The 20,505-nt window shown below is 50.4% G+C and overlaps 3 non-coding genes across 3 annotated transcripts; all 3 read right to left on the bottom strand.

The window, feature by feature from the left end:
• Positions 1-5,695: 5,695 nt before the first annotated feature.
• Positions 5,696-5,767, bottom strand: TRNAC-GCA (transfer RNA cysteine (anticodon GCA)). The gene has a single exon. It is a non-coding gene; the product is annotated as a tRNA-Cys (tRNA).
• A 9,285-nt stretch (positions 5,768-15,052) lies between these two features.
• TRNAC-GCA (transfer RNA cysteine (anticodon GCA)) lies at positions 15,053-15,124 on the bottom strand. The gene has a single exon. It is a non-coding gene; the product is annotated as a tRNA-Cys (tRNA).
• A 2,689-nt stretch (positions 15,125-17,813) lies between these two features.
• On the bottom strand, positions 17,814-17,885 carry TRNAC-GCA (transfer RNA cysteine (anticodon GCA)). Its single transcript has one exon. It is a non-coding gene; the product is annotated as a tRNA-Cys (tRNA).
• Between the last annotated feature and the right edge of the window lie 2,620 nt (positions 17,886-20,505).

The following is a 20,505-nucleotide window of genomic DNA, read 5'->3' as shown; positions in this document are numbered from 1 at the left end:
ATAGGAAGAAGGTTGTTGGTGTGGAAGTGAGTGGTCCCGGTTCCTGGGTGGTAGTTGGTGTGAAGGGCTGGTGGCAATGGTGGTAGCTGGTGTGGAGGCAGTGGTGGTAGTTGGTGTGAAGGGCTGGAGGCAATGGTGGATTGCAGAGGAGGTTTTCGTGATATAAAAAAAAGGCAAATAAAATCCCCCATCTTTTTATTTTCAACATCCCACATGCTTCGACAGACACAACACCACTTTTGGCAGATCCCCAACCTAGAATCCTCCATTCCAGGCAGTGGACCACCTTCCACGATGCCCCACAACTACACCTTCCTCCGCAACGCCCTCTAACCACTTACTTACCTCGACAACTGCTCTCCTTGACATCCTCCTCGCCTCAGTCCATCCAGCGACATGCTCCAGGGTCTTCAGGGACATTGCTCTCCATTCCGCTCTTCCTGACATCCACCTCGCCTCAGTCCATCCATGCACCGATATCTTCCAATCCCATGAGTGGTGGTGGTGTGGGTGGGAAGGTTCCATAGGAAGAAGGTTGTTGGTGTGGAAGTGAGTGGTCCCGGTAATTGGTGTGAAGGGCTGGTGGCAGTGGTGGTAGTTGGTGTGGAGGCAGTAGTGGTAGTTGGTGTGAAGGGCTGGAGGCAATGGTGGATTGCAGAGGAGGTTTTCTTGATATAAAAAAAAAAAAAAAAAAAAAGGCAAATAAAATCCCCCATCTTTTTATTTTCAACATCCCACATGCTTCGACAGACACAACACCACTTTTGGCAGATCCCCAACCTAGAATCCTCCATTCCAGGCAGTGGACCACCTTCCACGATGCCCCACAACTACACCTTCCTCCGCAACGCCCTCTAACCACTTACTTACCTCGACAACTGCTCTCCTTGACATCCTCCTCGCCTCAGTCCATCCAGCGACATGCTCCAGGGTCTTCAGGGACATTGCTCTCCATTCCGCTCTTCCTGACATCCACCTCGCCTCAGTCCATCCATGCACCGATATCTTCCAATCCCATGAGTGGTGGTGGTGTGGGTGGGAAGGTTCCATAGGAAGAAGGTTGTTGGTGTGGAAGTGAGTGGTCCCGGTAATTGGTGTGAAGGGCTGGTGGCAGTGGTGGTAGTTGGTGTGGAGGCAGTAGTGGTAGTTGGTGTGAAGGGTTGGAGGCAATGGTGGATTGCAGAGGAGGTTTTCTTGATAAAAAAAAAAAACAAAACAAAAAAAAGGCAAATAAAATCCCCCATCTTTTTATTTTCAACATCCCACATGCTTCGACAGACACAACACCACTTTTGGCAGATCCCCAACCTAGAATCCTCCATTCCAGGCAGTGGACCACCTTCCACGATGCCCCACAACTACACCTTCCTCCGCAACGCCCTCTAACCACTCACCTCGACAACTGCTCTCCTTGACGTCCTCCTCGCCTCAGTCCACCTTCCACGATGCCCCACAACTACACCTTCCTCCAACCACTTACCTCGACAACTGCTCTCCTTGACATCCTCCTCGCCTCAGTCCACCTTCCACAATGCCCCACAACTACACCTTCCTCCAACCACTTACCTCGACAACTGCTCTCCTTGACATCCACCTCGCCTCAGTCCATCCATGCACCAATATCTTCCAATCCACCAGACATCCCAGGTTCTCACGATCCATCTCTTTTAACAGCTGCCATCTTCAGGGTCTTGACAGGATTCGAACTCACAACCTCTTCGCTCCAAGGTGGCTGCTCTAACCACTATGCCGTGGGAGCTGCTTGTCAGGCATATGCGGCGACCATGGTCTTGGCCTGTTTTGGCACACAGAGCAACTGCACAGAGGAAAAAAAAGCATGCATGTGTTAGGGGGCACTCGGATTTGTACCAAGGACCTCTTGATCTGCAGTCAAATGCTCTACCACTGAGCTATACCCCCGCAACATGCAGCTCATCTGTACCTCAACATTTTTAATTTTCTGCAATAAACTACATATGTGGGATACGGTTAAGCTTGTAAAGAAAAAAAATGTGTGTTACGGGCACTCGGACCTCTTTACATGCAGTCAAATGCTCTACCACTGAGCTTCAGCCCCACAACATGTGGCTTGTTTGTACCTCAACGTTGCCTCCAGCCCTTCACACCAACTACCACCACTGCCTCCAGCCCTTCAGCCCACCACCCAGGGCCACTCACTTCCACACCAACAACCTTCTTCCTATGGCGCCTCCCCCCCACCACCACCACTACATATGTAGGATATGGTTAAGTCGTAAAGCAAAAAAATGTGTGTTAGGGGGCACTCGGATTTGAGCCAAGGACCTCTTAATCTGCAGTCAAATGCTCTACCACTGAGCTATACCCCCGCAACACATGGCTTGCCAGGGTAACCGCACAGAGGGGGGATTCGAAGCTAAGTCCGAACTAGCTCTCGGCTTGCCTGTACTATCCCAGTCAAATGTATATGAACCGGTGGGGAAAAAAATGATTTTGTCAAAACAGGCCAAGACCACAGTCATCCTTGCTAGTTTCCATGAAGCTCTCATGGTCTAGTGGTTAGAGCTGCTGCCTTGGAGCAGAGAGGTTGTGAGTTCAAGTCCTGTGAACACCCTGAAGCTCGTTTGGAGAAATTGTGGCAGCATAGTGTGGCAGCATAGTGTGGAAGCGGAGGAGTGTGTGTGTGTGTGTGTGTGTGTGTGTGAAGTGGTTGATGGTCGGGCACCCATAAGGTGTTGGAGAAGGAGCTCTGGTGTGGATGGCTGTGGTAGCTGGTATGTGAGTGTGGGTGGGAAGATTCCATAGGAAGAAGGTTGTTGGTGTGGAAGTGAGTGGTCCCGGTTCCTGGGTGGTAGTTGGTGTGAAGGGCTGGTGGCAATGGTGGTAGCTGGTGTGGAGGCAGTGGTGGTAGTTGGTGTGAAGGGCTGGAGGCAATGGTGGATTGCAGAGGAGGTTTTCTTGATATAAAAAAAAAAAAAAAAAGGCAAATAAAATCCCCCATCTTTTTATTTTCAACATCCCACATGCTTCTTGACATCGACCTCGCCTCAGTCCATCCATGCACCGATATCTTCCAATCCACCAGACATCCCAGGTTCTCACGATCCATCTCTTTTAACAGCTGCCATCTTCAGGGTCTTGACAGGATTCGAACTCACAACCTCTTCGCTCCAAGGCGGCTGCTCTAACCACTATGCCGTGGGAGCTGCTTGTCAGGCATATGCGGCGACCAAGGTCTTGGCCTGTTTTGGCACACAGAGCAACTGCACAGAGGAAAGGGGGGGGGGGGACTCCAACCTAAGGTGGAGCTAGCTCTCAACTGGCTATGGGAAGCCCGTTGGCTTCCTGGCTATGGTTGGGAAGATTCCATAGGAAGAAGGTTGTTGGTGTGGAAGTGAGTGGTCCCGGTTCCTGGGTGGTAGTTGGTGTGAAGGGCTGGTGGCAATGGTGGTAGCTGGTGTGGAGGCAGTGGTGGTAGTTGGTGTGAAGGGCTGGAGGCAATGGTGGATTGCAGAGGAGGTTTTCGTGATATAAAAAAAAGGCAAATAAAATCCCCCATCTTTTTATTTTCAACATCCCACATGCTTCGACAGACACAACACCACTTTTGGCAGATCCCCAACCTAGAATCCTCCATTCCAGGCAGTGGACCACCTTCCACGATGCCCCACAACTACACCTTCCTCCGCAACGCCCTCTAACCACTTACTTACCTCGACAACTGCTCTCCTTGACATCCTCCTCGCCTCAGTCCATCCAGCGACATGCTCCAGGGTCTTCAGGGACATTGCTCTCCATTCCGCTCTTCCTGACATCCACCTCGCCTCAGTCCATCCATGCACCGATATCTTCCAATCCCATGAGTGGTGGTGGTGTGGGTGGGAAGGTTCCATAGGAAGAAGGTTGTTGGTGTGGAAGTGAGTGGTCCCGGTAATTGGTGTGAAGGGCTGGTGGCAGTGGTGGTAGTTGGTGTGGAGGCAGTAGTGGTAGTTGGTGTGAAGGGCTGGAGGCAATGGTGGATTGCAGAGGAGGTTTTCTTGATATAAAAAAAAAAAAAGGCAAATAAAATCCCCCATCTTTTTATTTTCAACATCCCACATGCTTCGACAGACACAACACCACTTTTGGCAGATCCCCAACCTAGAATCCTCCATTCCAGGCAGTGGACCACCTTCCACGATGCCCCACAACTACACCTTCCTCCGCAACGCCCTCTAACCACTTACTTACCTCGACAACTGCTCTCCTTGACATCCTCCTCGCCTCAGTCCATCCAGCGACATGCTCCAGGGTCTTCAGGGACATTGCTCTCCATTCCGCTCTTCCTGACATCCACCTCGCCTCAGTCCATCCATGCACCGATATCTTCCAATCCCATGAGTGGTGGTGGTGTGGGTGGGAAGGTTCCATAGGAAGAAGGTTGTTGGTGTGGAAGTGAGTGGTCCCGGTAATTGGTGTGAAGGGCTGGTGGCAGTGGTGGTAGTTGGTGTGGAGGCAGTAGTGGTAGTTGGTGTGAAGGGTTGGAGGCAATGGTGGATTGCAGAGGAGGTTTTCTTGATAAAAAAAAAACAAAAACAAAAAAAAGGCAAATAAAATCCCCCATCTTTTTATTTTCAACATCCCACATGCTTCGACAGACACAACACCACTTTTGGCAGATCCCCAACCTAGACTCCTCCATTCCAGGCAGTGGACCACCTTCCACGATGCCCCACAACTACACCTTCCTCCGCAACGCCCTCTAACCACTCACCTCGACAACTGCTCTCCTTGACGTCCTCCTCGCCTCAGTCCACCTTCCACGATGCCCCACAACTACACCTTCCTCCACAACTGCTCTCCTTGACATCCTCCTCGCCTCAGTCCACCTTCCACAATGCCCCACAACTACACCTTCCTCCAACCACTTACCTCGACAACTGCTCTCCTTGACATCCACCTCGCCTCAGTCCATCCATGCACCGATATCTTCCAATCCACCAGACATCCCAGGTTCTCACGATCCATCTCTTTTAACAGCTGCCATCTTCAGGGTCTTGACAGGATTCGAACTCACAACCTCTTCGCTCCAAGGTGGCTGCTCTAACCACTATGCCGTGGGAGCTGCTTGTCTGGCATATGCGGCGACCAAGGTCTTGGCCTGTTTTGGCACACAGAGCAACTGCACAGAGGAAAGGGGGGGGGGGGGGGACTCCAACCTAAGGTGGAGCTAGCTCTCAACTGGCTATGTCAAGATCTCTGAATGCTAAGTGGTTAGCCTTGCCACCTTACAGTGTGAAGGTGGTGGGTTCAATCTATAAATGTAACTTAGATGTAAGTTTTGTCAAACCACAAAAAGATCAAAGAGTTACATTCGTAGATCTTAAAGGGATACTCGTGTGTCAATTTTTTTTTTTTAAATTAACTGGTGCCAAAAAGTTAGACAGATTAGTAAATGACTTGTATTTAAAGCTCTTTACTCTTATCAGCTGCTTTATACTACAGAGGAAGTTGTATGGTTCTTTTCTGTCTGACCACAATGCCCCACCAAGAAAAAATTGTGCATTAGCGGGCATTTGTATTTGAACCAAGGACCTCTTGAACCTCTGCGCTCCAGGGTGGCTGCTCATCAACTGGATGAGGCGACCAAAATCTTGCAGTGTAAAGCTAGTGGGGGTCTGCTATAAACAACATATGTAGGATGTGGTTAAGCTGTAAAAAAAAGCATGCATGTGTTAGGGGGCACTCGGATTTGAACCAAGGACCTCTTGATCTGCAGTCAAATGCTCTACCACTGAGCTATACCCCCGCAACATGCAACTCATCTGTACCTCAACATTTTTAATTTTCTGCAATAAACTACATATGTGGGATACGGTTAAGCTTGTAAAGAAAAAAAATGTGTGTTACGGGCACTCGGACCTCTTTACATGCAGTCAAATGCTCTACCACTGAGCTTCAGCCCCACAACATGTGGCTTGTTTGTACCTCAACGTTGCCTCCAGCCCTTCACACCAACTACCACCACTGCCTCCAGCCCTTCAGCCCACCACCCAGGGCCACTCACTTCCACACCAACAACCTTCTTCCTATGGCGCCTCCCCCCCACCACCACCACTACATATGTAGGATATGGTTAAGTCGTAAAGCAAAAAAATGTGTGTTAGGGGGCACTCGGATTTGAGCCAAGGACCTCTTGATCTGCAGTCAAATGCTCTACCACTGAGCTATACCCCCGCAACACATGGCTTGCCAGGGTAACCGCACAGAGGGGGGATTCGAAGCTAAGTCCGAACTAGCTCTCGGCTTGCCTGTACTATCCCAGTCAAATGTATATGAACCGGTGGGGAAAAAAATGATTTTGTCAAAACAGGCCAAGACCACAGTCATCCTTGCTAGTTTCCATGAAGCTCTCATGGTCTAGTGGTTAGAGCTGCTGCCTTGGAGCAGAGAGGTTGTGAGTTCAAGTCCTGTGAACACCCTGAAGCTCGTTTGGAGAAATTGTGGCAGCATAGTGTGGAAGCGGAGGAGTGTGTGTGTGTGTGTGTGAAGTGGTTGATGGTCGGGCACCCATAAGGTGTTGGAGAAGGAGCTCTGGTGTGGATGGCTGTGGTAGCTGGTATGTGAGTGTGGGTGGGAAGATTCCATAGGAAGAAGGTTGTTGGTGTGGAAGTGAGTGGTCCCGGTTCCTGGGTGGTAGTTGGTGTGAAGGGCTGGTGGCAATGGTGGTAGCTGGTGTGGAGGCAGTGGTGGTAGTTGGTGTGAAGGGCTGGAGGCAATGGTGGATTGCAGAGGAGGTTTTCGTGATATAAAAAAAAGGCAAATAAAATCCCCCATCTTTTTATTTTCAACATCCCACATGCTTCGACAGACACAACACCACTTTTGGCAGATCCCCAACCTAGAATCCTCCATTCCAGGCAGTGGACCACCTTCCACGATGCCCCACAACTACACCTTCCTCCGCAACGCCCTCTAACCACTTACTTACCTCGACAACTGCTCTCCTTGACATCCTCCTCGCCTCAGTCCATCCAGCGACATGCTCCAGGGTCTTCAGGGACATTGCTCTCCATTCCGCTCTTCCTGACATCCACCTCGCCTCAGTCCATCCATGCACCGATATCTTCCAATCCCATGAGTGGTGGTGGTGTGGGTGGGAAGGTTCCATAGGAAGAAGGTTGTTGGTGTGGAAGTGAGTGGTCCCGGTAATTGGTGTGAAGGGCTGGTGGCAGTGGTGGTAGTTGGTGTGGAGGCAGTAGTGGTAGTTGGTGTGAAGGGCTGGAGGCAATGGTGGATTGCAGAGGAGGTTTTCTTGATATAAAAAAAAAAAAAAAAAAAAAAGGCAAATAAAATCCCCCATCTTTTTATTTTCAACATCCCACATGCTTCGACAGACACAACACCACTTTTGGCAGATCCCCAACCTAGAATCCTCCATTCCAGGCAGTGGACCACCTTCCACGATGCCCCACAACTACACCTTCCTCCGCAACGCCCTCTAACCACTTACTTACCTCGACAACTGCTCTCCTTGACATCCTCCTCGCCTCAGTCCATCCAGCGACATGCTCCAGGGTCTTCAGGGACATTGCTCTCCATTCCGCTCTTCCTGACATCCACCTCGCCTCAGTCCATCCATGCACCGATATCTTCCAATCCCATGAGTGGTGGTGGTGTGGGTGGGAAGGTTCCATAGGAAGAAGGTTGTTGGTGTGGAAGTGAGTAGTCCCGGTAATTGGTGTGAAGGGCTGGTGGCAGTGGTGGTAGTTGGTGTGGAGGCAGTAGTGGTAGTTGGTGTGAAGGGTTGGAGGCAATGGTGGATTGCAGAGGAGGTTTTCTTGATAAAAAAAAAAAACAAAACAAAAAAAAGGCAAATAAAATCCCCCATCTTTTTATTTTCAACATCCCACATGCTTCGACAGACACAACACCACTTTTGGCAGATCCCCAACCTAGAATCCTCCATTCCAGGCAGTGGACCACCTTCCACGATGCCCCACAACTACACCTTCCTCCGCAACGCCCTCTAACCACTCACCTCGACAACTGCTCTCCTTGACGTCCTCCTCGCCTCAGTCCACCTTCCACGATGCCCCACAACTACACCTTCCTCCAACCACTTACCTCGACAACTGCTCTCCTTGACATCCTCCTCGCCTCAGTCCACCTTCCACAATGCCCCACAACTACACCTTCCTCCAACCACTTACCTCGACAACTGCTCTCCTTGACATCCACCTCGCCTCAGTCCATCCATGCACCAATATCTTCCAATCCACCAGACATCCCAGGTTCTCACGATCCATCTCTTTTAACAGCTGCCATCTTCAGGGTCTTGACAGGATTCGAACTCACAACCTCTTCGCTCCAAGGTGGCTGCTCTAACCACTATGCCGTGGGAGCTGCTTGTCAGGCATATGCGGCGACCATGGTCTTGGCCTGTTTTGGCACACAGAGCAACTGCACAGAGGAAAAAAAAGCATGCATGTGTTAGGGGGCACTCGGATTTGTACCAAGGACCTCTTGATCTGCAGTCAAATGCTCTACCACTGAGCTATACCCCCGCAACATGCAGCTCATCTGTACCTCAACATTTTTAATTTTCTGCAATAAACTACATATGTGGGATACGGTTAAGCTTGTAAAGAAAAAAAATGTGTGTTACGGGCACTCGGACCTCTTTACATGCAGTCAAATGCTCTACCACTGAGCTTCAGCCCCACAACATGTGGCTTGTTTGTACCTCAACGTTGCCTCCAGCCCTTCACACCAACTACCACCACTGCCTCCAGCCCTTCAGCCCACCACCCAGGGCCACTCACTTCCACACCAACAACCTTCTTCCTATGGCGCCTCCCCCCCACCACCACCACTACATATGTAGGATATGGTTAAGTCGTAAAGCAAAAAAATGTGTGTTAGGGGGCACTCGGATTTGAGCCAAGGACCTCTTGATCTGCAGTCAAATGCTCTACCACTGAGCTATACCCCCGCAACACATGGCTTGCCAGGGTAACCGCACAGAGGGGGGATTCGAAGCTAAGTCCGAACTAGCTCTCGGCTTGCCTGTACTATCCCAGTCAAATGTATATGAACCGGTGGGGAAAAAAATGATTTTGTCAAAACAGGCCAAGACCACAGTCATCCTTGCTAGTTTCCATGAAGCTCTCATGGTCTAGTGGTTAGAGCTGCTGCCTTGGAGCAGAGAGGTTGTGAGTTCAAGTCCTGTGAACACCCTGAAGCTCGTTTGGAGAAATTGTGGCAGCATAGTGTGGAAGCGGAGGAGTGTGTGTGTGTGTGTGTGTGTGTGTGTGTGTGTGTGTGTGTGTGTGTGAAGTGGTTGATGGTCGGGCACCCATAAGGTGTTGGAGAAGGAGCTCTGGTGTGGATGGCTGTGGTAGCTGGTATGTGAGTGTGGGTGGGAAGATTCCATAGGAAGAAGGTTGTTGGTGTGGAAGTGAGTGGTCCCGGTTCCTGGGTGGTAGTTGGTGTGAAGGGCTGGTGGCAATGGTGGTAGCTGGTGTGGAGGCAGTGGTGGTAGTTGGTGTGAAGGGCTGGAGGCAATGGTGGATTGCAGAGGAGGTTTTCGTGATATAAAAAAAAGGCAAATAAAATCCCCCATCTTTTTATTTTCAACATCCCACATGCTTCGACAGACACAACACCACTTTTGGCAGATCCCCAACCTAGAATCCTCCATTCCAGGCAGTGGACCACCTTCCACGATGCCCCACAACTACACCTTCCTCCGCAACGCCCTCTAACCACTTACTTACCTCGACAACTGCTCTCCTTGACATCCTCCTCGCCTCAGTCCATCCAGCGACATGCTCCAGGGTCTTCAGGGACATTGCTCTCCATTCTGCTCTTCCTGACATCCACCTCGCCTCAGTCCATCCATGCACCGATATCTTCCAATCCCATGAGTGGTGGTGGTGTGGGTGGGAAGGTTCCATAGGAAGAAGGTTGTTGGTGTGGAAGTGAGTGGTCCCGGTAATTGGTGTGAAGGGCTGGTGGCAGTGGTGGTAGTTGGTGTGGAGGCAGTAGTGGTAGTTGGTGTGAAGGGCTGGAGGCAATGGTGGATTGCAGAGGAGGTTTTCTTGATATAAAAAAAAAAAAAAAAAAAAAGGCAAATAAAATCCCCCATCTTTTTATTTTCAACATCCCACATGCTTCGACAGACACAACACCACTTTTGGCAGATCCCCAACCTAGAATCCTCCATTCCAGGCAGTGGACCACCTTCCACGATGCCCCACAACTACACCTTCCTCCGCAACGCCCTCTAACCACTTACTTACCTCGACAACTGCTCTCCTTGACATCCTCCTCGCCTCAGTCCATCCAGCGACATGCTCCAGGGTCTTCAGGGACATTGCTCTCCATTCCGCTCTTCCTGACATCCACCTCGCCTCAGTCCATCCATGCACCGATATCTTCCAATCCCATGAGTGGTGGTGGTGTGGGTGGGAAGGTTCCATAGGAAGAAGGTTGTTGGTGTGGAAGTGAGTGGTCCCGGTAATTGGTGTGAAGGGCTGGTGGCAGTGGTGGTAGTTGGTGTGGAGGCAGTAGTGGTAGTTGGTGTGAAGGGTTGGAGGCAATGGTGGATTGCAGAGGAGGTTTTCTTGATAAAAAAAAAAAACAAAACAAAAAAAAGGCAAATAAAATCCCCCATCTTTTTATTTTCAACATCCCACATGCTTCGACAGACACAACACCACTTTTGGCAGATCCCCAACCTAGAATCCTCCATTCCAGGCAGTGGACCACCTTCCACGATGCCCCACAACTACACCTTCCTCCGCAACGCCCTCTAACCACTCACCTCGACAACTGCTCTCCTTGACGTCCTCCTCGCCTCAGTCCACCTTCCACGATGTCCCACAACTACACCTTCCTCCAACCACTTACCTCGACAACTGCTCTCCTTGACATCCTCCTCGCCTCAGTCCACCTTCCACAATGCCCCACAACTACACCTTCCTCCAACCACTTACCTCGACAACTGCTCTCCTTGACATCCACCTCGCCTCAGTCCATCCATGCACCAATATCTTCCAATCCACCAGACATCCCAGGTTCTCACGATCCATCTCTTTTAACAGCTGCCATCTTCAGGGTCTTGACAGGATTCGAACTCACAACCTCTTCGCTCCAAGGTGGCTGCTCTAACCACTATGCCGTGGGAGCTGCTTGTCAGGCATATGCGGCGACCATGGTCTTGGCCTGTTTTGGCACACAGAGCAACTGCACAGAGGAAAAAAAAGCATGCATGTGTTAGGGGGCACTCGGATTTGTACCAAGGACCTCTTGATCTGCAGTCAAATGCTCTGCCACTGAGCTATACCCCCGCAACATGCAGCTCATCTGTACCTCAACATTTTTAATTTTCTGCAATAAACTACATATGTGGGATACGGTTAAGCTTGTAAAGAAAAAAAATGTGTGTTACGGGCACTCGGACCTCTTTACATGCAGTCAAATGCTCTACCACTGAGCTTCAGCCCCACAACATGTGGCTTGTTTGTACCTCAACGTTGCCTCCAGCCCTTCACACCAACTACCACCACTGCCTCCAGCCCTTCAGCCCACCACCCAGGGCCACTCACTTCCACACCAACAACCTTCTTCCTATGGCGCCTCCCCCCCACCACCACCACTACATATGTAGGATATGGTTAAGTCGTAAAGCAAAAAAATGTGTGTTAGGGGGCACTCGGATTTGAGCCAAGGACCTCTTGATCTGCAGTCAAATGCTCTACCACTGAGCTATACCCCCGCAACACATGGCTTGCCAGGGTAACCGCACAGAGGGGGGATTCGAAGCTAAGTCCGAACTAGCTCTCGGCTTGCCTGTACTATCCCAGTCAAATGTATATGAACCGGTGGGGAAAAAAATGATTTTGTCAAAACAGGCCAAGACCACAGTCATCCTTGCTAGTTTCCATGAAGCTCTCATGGTCTAGACCACAGTCATCCTTGCTAGTTTCCATGAAGCTCTCATGGTCTAGTGGTTAGAGCTGCTGCCTTGGAGCAGAGAGGTTGTGAGTTCAAGTCCTGTGAACACCCTGAAGCTCGTTTGGAGAAATTGTGGCAGCATAGTGTGGAAGCGGAGGAGTGTGTGTGTGTGTGTGAAGTGGTTGATGGTCGGGCACCCATAAGGTGTTGGAGAAGGAGCTCTGGTGTGGATGGCTGTGGTAGCTGGTATGTGAGTGTGGGTGGGAAGATTCCATAGGAAGAAGGTTGTTGGTGTGGAAGTGAGTGGTCCCGGTTCCTGGGTGGTAGTTGGTGTGAAGGGCTGGTGGCAATGGTGGTAGCTGGTGTGGAGGCAGTGGTGGTAGTTGGTGTGAAGGGCTGGAGGCAATGGTGGATTGCAGAGGAGGTTTTCTTGATATAAAAAAAAAAAAAAAAAAGGCAAATAAAATCCCCCATCTTTTTATTTTCAACATCCCACATGCTTCTTGACATCGACCTCGCCTCAGTCCATCCATGCACCGATATCTTCCAATCCACCAGACATCCCAGGTTCTCACGATCCATCTCTTTTAACAGCTGCCATCTTCAGGGTCTTGACAGGATTCGAACTCACAACCTCTTCGCTCCAAGGCGGCTGCTCTAACCACTATGCCGTGGGAGCTGCTTGTCAGGCATATGCGGCGACCAAGGTCTTGGCCTGTTTTGGCACACAGAGCAACTGCACAGAGGAAAGGGGGGGGGGGGACTCCAACCTAAGGTGGAGCTAGCTCTCAACTGGCTATGGGAAGCCCGTTGGCTTCCTGGCTATGGTTGGGAAGATTCCATAGGAAGAAGGTTGTTGGTGTGGAAGTGAGTGGTCCCGGTTCCTGGGTGGTAGTTGGTGTGAAGGGCTGGTGGCAATGGTGGATTGCAGAGGAGGTTTTCGTGATATAAAAAAAAGGCAAATAAAATCCCCCATCTTTTTATTTTCAACATCCCACATGCTTCGACAGACACAACACCACTTTTGGCAGATCCCCAACCTAGAATCCTCCATTCCAGGCAGTGGACCACCTTCCACGATGCCCCACAACTACACCTTCCTCCGCAACGCCCTCTAACCACTTACTTACCTCGACAACTGCTCTCCTTGACATCCTCCTCGCCTCAGTCCATCCAGCGACATGCTCCAGGGTCTTCAGGGACATTGCTCTCCATTCCGCTCTTCCTGACATCCACCTCGCCTCAGTCCATCCATGCACCGATATCTTCCAATCCCATGAGTGGTGGTGGTGTGGGTGGGAAGGTTCCATAGGAAGAAGGTTGTTGGTGTGGAAGTGAGTGGTCCCGGTAATTGGTGTGAAGGGCTGGTGGCAGTGGTGGTAGTTGGTGTGGAGGCAGTAGTGGTAGTTGGTGTGAAGGGCTGGAGGCAATGGTGGATTGCAGAGGAGGTTTTCTTGATATAAAAAAAAAAAAAGGCAAATAAAATCCCCCATCTTTTTATTTTCAACATCCCACATGCTTCGACAGACACAACACCACTTTTGGCAGATCCCCAACCTAGAATCCTCCATTCCAGGCAGTGGACCACCTTCCACGATGCCCCACAACTACACCTTCCTCCGCAACGCCCTCTAACCACTTACTTACCTCGACAACTGCTCTCCTTGACATCCTCCTCGCCTCAGTCCATCCAGCGACATGCTCCAGGGTCTTCAGGGACATTGCTCTCCATTCCGCTCTTCCTGACATCCACCTCGCCTCAGTCCATCCATGCACCGATATCTTCCAATCCCATGAGTGGTGGTGGTGTGGGTGGGAAGGTTCCATAGGAAGAAGGTTGTTGGTGTGGAAGTGAGTGGTCCCGGTAATTGGTGTGAAGGGCTGGTGGCAGTGGTGGTAGTTGGTGTGGAGGCAGTAGTGGTAGTTGGTGTGAAGGGTTGGAGGCAATGGTGGATTGCAGAGGAGGTTTTCTTGATAAAAAAAAAAAAACAAAACAAAAAAAAGGCAAATAAAATCCCCCATCTTTTTATTTTCAACATCCCACATGCTTCGACAGACACAACACCACTTTTGGCAGATCCCCAACCTAGACTCCTCCATTCCAGGCAGTGGACCACCTTCCACGATGCCCCACAACTACACCTTCCTCCGCAACGCCCTCTAACCACTCACCTCGACAACTGCTCTCCTTGACGTCCTCCTCGCCTCAGTCCACCTTCCACGATGCCCCACAACTACACCTTCCTCCACAACTGCTCTCCTTGACATCCTCCTCGCCTCAGTCCACCTTCCACAATGCCCCACAACTACACCTTCCTCCAACCACTTACCTCGACAACTGCTCTCCTTGACATCCACCTCGCCTCAGTCCATCCATGCACCGATATCTTCCAATCCACCAGACATCCCAGGTTCTCACGATCCATCTCTTTTAACAGCTGCCATCTTCAGGGTCTTGACAGGATTCGAACTCACAACCTCTTCGCTCCAAGGTGGCTGCTCTAACCACTATGCCGTGGGAGCTGCTTGTCTGGCATATGCTGCGACCAAGGTCTTGGCCTGTTTTGGCACACAGAGCAACTGCACAGAGGAAAGGGGGGGGGGGGGACTCCAACCTAAGGTGGAGCTAGCTCTCAACTGGCTATGTCAAGATCTCTGAATGCTAAGTGGTTAGCCTTGCCACCTTACAGTGTGAAGGTGGTGGGTTCAATCTATAAATGTAACTTAGATGTAAGTTTTGTCAAACCACAAAAAGATCAAAGAGTTACATTCGTAGATCTTAAAGGGATACTCGTGTGTCAATTTTTTTTTTTTAAATTAACTGGTGCCAAAAAGTTAGACAGATTAGTAAATGACTTGTATTTAAAGCTCTTTACTCTTATCAGCTGCTTTATACTACAGAGGAAGTTGTATGGTTCTTTTCTGTCTGACCACAATGCCCCACCAAGAAAAAATTGTGCATTAGCGGGCATTTGTATTTGAACCAAGGACCTCTTGAACCTCTGCGCTCCAGGGTGGCTGCTCATCAACTGGATGAGGCGACCAAAATCTTGCAGTGTAAAGCTAGTGGGGGTCTGCTATAAACAACATATGTAGGATGTGGTTAAGCTGTAAAAAAAAGCATGCATGTGTTAGGGGGCACTCGGATTTGAACCAAGGACCTCTTGATCTGCAGTCAAATGCTCTACCACTGAGCTATACCCCCGCAACATGCAGCTCATCTGTACCTCAACATTTTTAATTTTCTGCAATAAACTACATATGTGGGATACGGTTAAGCTTGTAAAGAAAAAAAATGTGTGTTACGGGCACTCGGACCTCTTTACATGCAGTCAAATGCTCTACCACTGAGCTTCAGCCCCACAACATGTGGCTTGTTTGTACCTCAACGTTGCCTCCAGCCCTTCACACCAACTACCACCACTGCCTCCAGCCCTTCAGCCCACCACCCAGGGCCACTCACTTCCACACCAACAACCTTCTTCCTATGGCGCCTCCCCCCCACCACCACCACTACATATGTAGGATATGGTTAAGTCGTAAAGCAAAAAAATGTGTGTTAGGGGGCACTCGGATTTGAGCCAAGGACCTCTTGATCTGCAGTCAAATGCTCTACCACTGAGCTATACCCCCGCAACACATGGCTTGCCAGGGTAACCGCACAGAGGGGGGATTCGAAGCTAAGTCCGAACTAGCTCTCGGCTTGCCTGTACTATCCCAGTCAAATGTATATGAACCGGTGGGGAAAAAAATGATTTTGTCAAAACAGGCCAAGACCACAGTCATCCTTGCTAGTTTCCATGAAGCTCTCATGGTCTAGTGGTTAGAGCTGCTGCCTTGGAGCAGAGAGGTTGTGAGTTCAAGTCCTGTGAACACCCTGAAGCTCGTTTGGAGAAATTGTGGCAGCATAGTGTGGAAGCGGAGGAGTGTGTGTGTGTGTGTGTGAAGTGGTTGATGGTCGGGCACCCATAAGGTGTTGGAGAAGGAGCTCTGGTGTGGATGGCTGTGGTAGCTGGTATGTGAGTGTGGGTGGGAAGATTCCATAGGAAGAAGGTTGTTGGTGTGGAAGTGAGTGGTCCCGGTTCCTGGGTGGTAGTTGGTGTGAAGGGCTGGTGGCAATGGTGGTAGCTGGTGTGGAGGCAGTGGTGGTAGTTGGTGTGAAGGGCTGGAGGCAATGGTGGATTGCAGAGGAGGTTTTCGTGATATAAAAAAAAGGCAAATAAAATCCCCCATCTTTTTATTTTCAACATCCCACATGCTTCGACAGACACAACACCACTTTTGGCAGATCCCCAACCTAGAATCCTCCATTCCAGGCAGTGGACCACCTTCCACGATGCCCCACAACTACACCTTCCTCCGCAACGCCCTCTAACCACTTACTTACCTCGACAACTGCTCTCCTTGACATCCTCCTCGCCTCAGTCCATCCAGCGACATGCTCCAGGGTCTTCAGGGACATTGCTCTCCATTCCGCTCTTCCTGACATCCACCTCGCCTCAGTCCATCCATGCACCGATATCTTCCAATCCCATGAGTGGTGGTGGTGTGGGTGGGAAGGTTCCATAGGAAGAAGGTTGTTGGTGTGGAAGTGAGTGGTCCCGGTAATTGGTGTGAAGGGCTGGTGGCAGTGGTGGTAGTTGGTGTGGAGGCAGTAGTGGTAGTTGGTGTGAAGGGCTGGAGGCAATGGTGGATTGCAGAGGAGGTTTTCTTGATATAAAAAAAAAAAAAAAAAAAAAAAGGCAAATAAAATCCCCCATCTTTTTATTTTCAACATCCCACATGCTTCGACAGACACAACACCACTTTTGGCAGATCCCCAACCTAGAATCCTCCATTCCAGGCAGTGGACCACCTTCCACGATGCCCCACAACTACACCTTCCTCCGCAACGCCCTCTAACCACTTACTTACCTCGACAACTGCTCTCCTTGACATCCTCCTCGCCTCAGTCCATCCAGCGACATGCTCCAGGGTCTTCAGGGACATTGCTCTCCATTCCGCTCTTCCTGACATCCACCTCGCCTCAGTCCATCCATGCACCGATATCTTCCAATCCCATGAGTGGTGGTGGTGTGGGTGGGAAGGTTCCATAGGAAGAAGGTTGTTGGTGTGGAAGTGAGTGGTCCCGGTAATTGGTGTGAAGGGCTGGTGGCAGTGGTGGTAGTTGGTGTGGAGGCAGTAGTGGTAGTTGGTGTGAAGGGTTGGAGGCAATGGTGGATTGCAGAGGAGGTTTTCTTGATAAAAAAAAAAAAAACAAAACAAAAAAAAGGCAAATAAAATCCCCCATCTTTTTATTTTCAACATCCCACATGCTTCGACAGACACAACACCACTTTTGGCAGATCCCCAACCTAGAATCCTCCATTCCAGGCAGTGGACCACCTTCCACGATGCCCCACAACTACACCTTCCTCCGCAACGCCCTCTAGCCACTCACCTCGACAACTGCTCTCCTTGACGTCCTCCTCGCCTCAGTCCACCTTCCACGATGCCCCACAACTACACCTTCCTCCAACCACTTACCTCGACAACTGCTCTCCTTGACATCCTCCTCGCCTCAGTCCACCTTCCACAATGCCCCACAACTACACCTTCCTCCAACCACTTACCTCGACAACTGCTCTCCTTGACATCCACCTCGCCTCAGTCCATCCATGCACCAATATCTTCCAATCCACCAGACATCCCAGGTTCTCACGATCCATCTCTTTTAACAGCTGCCATCTTCAGGGTCTTGACAGGATTCGAACTCACAACCTCTTCGCTCCAAGGTGGCTGCTCTAACCACTATGCCGTGGGAGCTGCTTGTCAGGCATATGCGGCGACCATGGTCTTGGCCTGTTTTGGCACACAGAGCAACTGCACAGAGGAAAAAAAAGCATGCATGTGTTAGGGGGCACTCGGATTTGAACCAAGGACCTCTTGATCTGCAGTCAAATGCTCTACCACTGAGCTATACCCCCGCAACATGCAGCTCATCTGTACCTCAACATTTTTAATTTTCTGCAATAAACTACATATGTGGGATACGGTTAAGCTTGTAAAGAAAAAAAATGTGTGTTACGGGCACTCGGACCTCTTTACATGCAGTCAAATGCTCTACCACTGAGCTTCAGCCCCACAACATGTGGCTTGTTTGTACCTCAACGTTGCCTCCAGCCCTTCACACCAACTACCACCACTGCCTCCAGCCCTTCAGCCCACCACCCAGGGCCACTCACTTCCACACCAACAACCTTCTTCCTATGGCGCCTCCCCCCCACCACCACCACTACATATGTAGGATATGGTTAAGTCGTAAAGCAAAAAAATGTGTGTTAGGGGGCACTCGGATTTGAGCCAAGGACCTCTTGATCTGCAGTCAAATGCTCTACCACTGAGCTATACCCCCGCAACACATGGCTTGCCAGGGTAACCGCACAGAGGGGGGATTCGAAGCTAAGTCCGAACTAGCTCTCGGCTTGCCTGTACTATCCCAGTCAAATGTATATGAACCGGTGGGGAAAAAAATGATTTTGTCAAAACAGGCCAAGACCACAGTCATCCTTGCTAGTTTCCATGAAGCTCTCATGGTCTAGTGGTTAGAGCTGCTGCCTTGGAGCAGAGAGGTTGTGAGTTCAAGTCCTGTGAACACCCTGAAGCTCGTTTGGAGAAATTGTGGCAGCATAGTGTGGAAGCGGAGGAGTGTGTGTGTGTGTGTGTGTGAAGTGGTTGATGGTCGGGCACCCATAAGGTGTTGGAGAAGGAGCTCTGGTGTGGATGGCTGTGGTAGCTGGTATGTGAGTGTGGGTGGGAAGATTCCATAGGAAGAAGGTTGTTGGTGTGGAAGTGAGTGGTCCCGGTTCCTGGGTGGTAGTTGGTGTGAAGGGCTGGTGGCAATGGTGGTAGCTGGTGTGGAGGCAGTGGTGGTAGTTGGTGTGAAGGGCTGGAGGCAATGGTGGATTGCAGAGGAGGTTTTCGTGATATAAAAAAAAGGCAAATAAAATCCCCCATCTTTTTATTTTCAACATCCCACATGCTTCGACAGACACAACACCACTTTTGGCAGATCCCCAACCTAGAATCCTCCATTCCAGGCAGTGGACCACCTTCCACGATGCCCCACAACTACACCTTCCTCCGCAACGCCCTCTAACCACTTACTTACCTCGACAACTGCTCTCCTTGACATCCTCCTCGCCTCAGTCCATCCAGCGACATGCTCCAGGGTCTTCAGGGACATTGCTCTCCATTCCGCTCTTCCTGACATCCACCTCGCCTCAGTCCATCCATGCACCGATATCTTCCAATCCCATGAGTGGTGGTGGTGTGGGTGGGAAGGTTCCATAGGAAGAAGGTTGTTGGTGTGGAAGTGAGTGGTCCCGGTAATTGGTGTGAAGGGCTGGTGGCAGTGGTGGTAGTTGGTGTGGAGGCAGTAGTGGTAGTTGGTGTGAAGGGCTGGAGGCAATGGTGGATTGCAGAGGAGGTTTTCTTGATATAAAAAAAAAAAAAAAAAAAAAGGCAAATAAAATCCCCCATCTTTTTATTTTCAACATCCCACATGCTTCGACAGACACAACACCACTTTTGGCAGATCCCCAACCTAGAATCCTCCATTCCAGGCAGTGGACCACCTTCCACGATGCCCCACAACTACACCTTCCTCCGCAACGCCCTCTAACCACTTACTTACCTCGACAACTGCTCTCCTTGACATCCTCCTCGCCTCAGTCCATCCAGCGACATGCTCCAGGGTCTTCAGGGACATTGCTCTCCATTCCGCTCTTCCTGACATCCACCTCGCCTCAGTCCATCCATGCACCGATATCTTCCAATCCCATGAGTGGTGGTGGTGTGGGTGGGAAGGTTCCATAGGAAGAAGGTTGTTGGTGTGGAAGTGAGTGGTCCCGGTAATTGGTGTGAAGGGCTGGTGGCAGTGGTGGTAGTTGGTGTGGAGGCAGTAGTGGTAGTTGGTGTGAAGGGTTGGAGGCAATGGTGGATTGCAGAGGAGGTTTTCTTGATAAAAAAAAAAAAAAAAAAAAAAAAGGCAAATAAAATCCCCCATCTTTTTATTTTCAACATCCCACATGCTTCGACAGACACAACACCACTTTTGGCAGATCCCCAACCTAGAATCCTCCATTCCAGGCAGTGGACCACCTTCCACGATGCCCCACAACTACACCTTCCTCCGCAACGCCCTCTAGCCACTCACCTCGACAACTGCTCTCCTTGACGTCCTCCTCGCCTCAGTCCACCTTCCACGATGCCCCACAACTACACCTTCCTCCAACCACTTACCTCGACAACTGCTCTCCTTGACATCCTCCTCGCCTCAGTCCACCTTCCTCCAACCACTTACCTCGACAACTGCTCTCCTTGACATCCACCTCGCCTCAGTCCATCCATGCACCAATATCTTCCAATCCACCAGACATCCCAGGTTCTCACGATCCATCTCTTTTAACAGCTGCCATCTTCAGGGTCTTGACAGGATTCGAACTCACAACCTCTTCGCTCCAAGGTGGCTGCTCTAACCACTATGCCGTGGGAGCTGCTTGTCAGGCATATGCGGCGACCATGGTCTTGGCCTGTTTTGGCACA

The sequence above is a fragment of the Hyla sarda genome, chromosome 2 (assembly GCF_029499605.1).
Source record: "Hyla sarda isolate aHylSar1 chromosome 2, aHylSar1.hap1, whole genome shotgun sequence".
Classification (NCBI taxonomy): domain Eukaryota; kingdom Metazoa; phylum Chordata; class Amphibia; order Anura; family Hylidae; genus Hyla; species Hyla sarda.
This window is presented reverse-complemented; position numbering and strand designations above follow the sequence as displayed.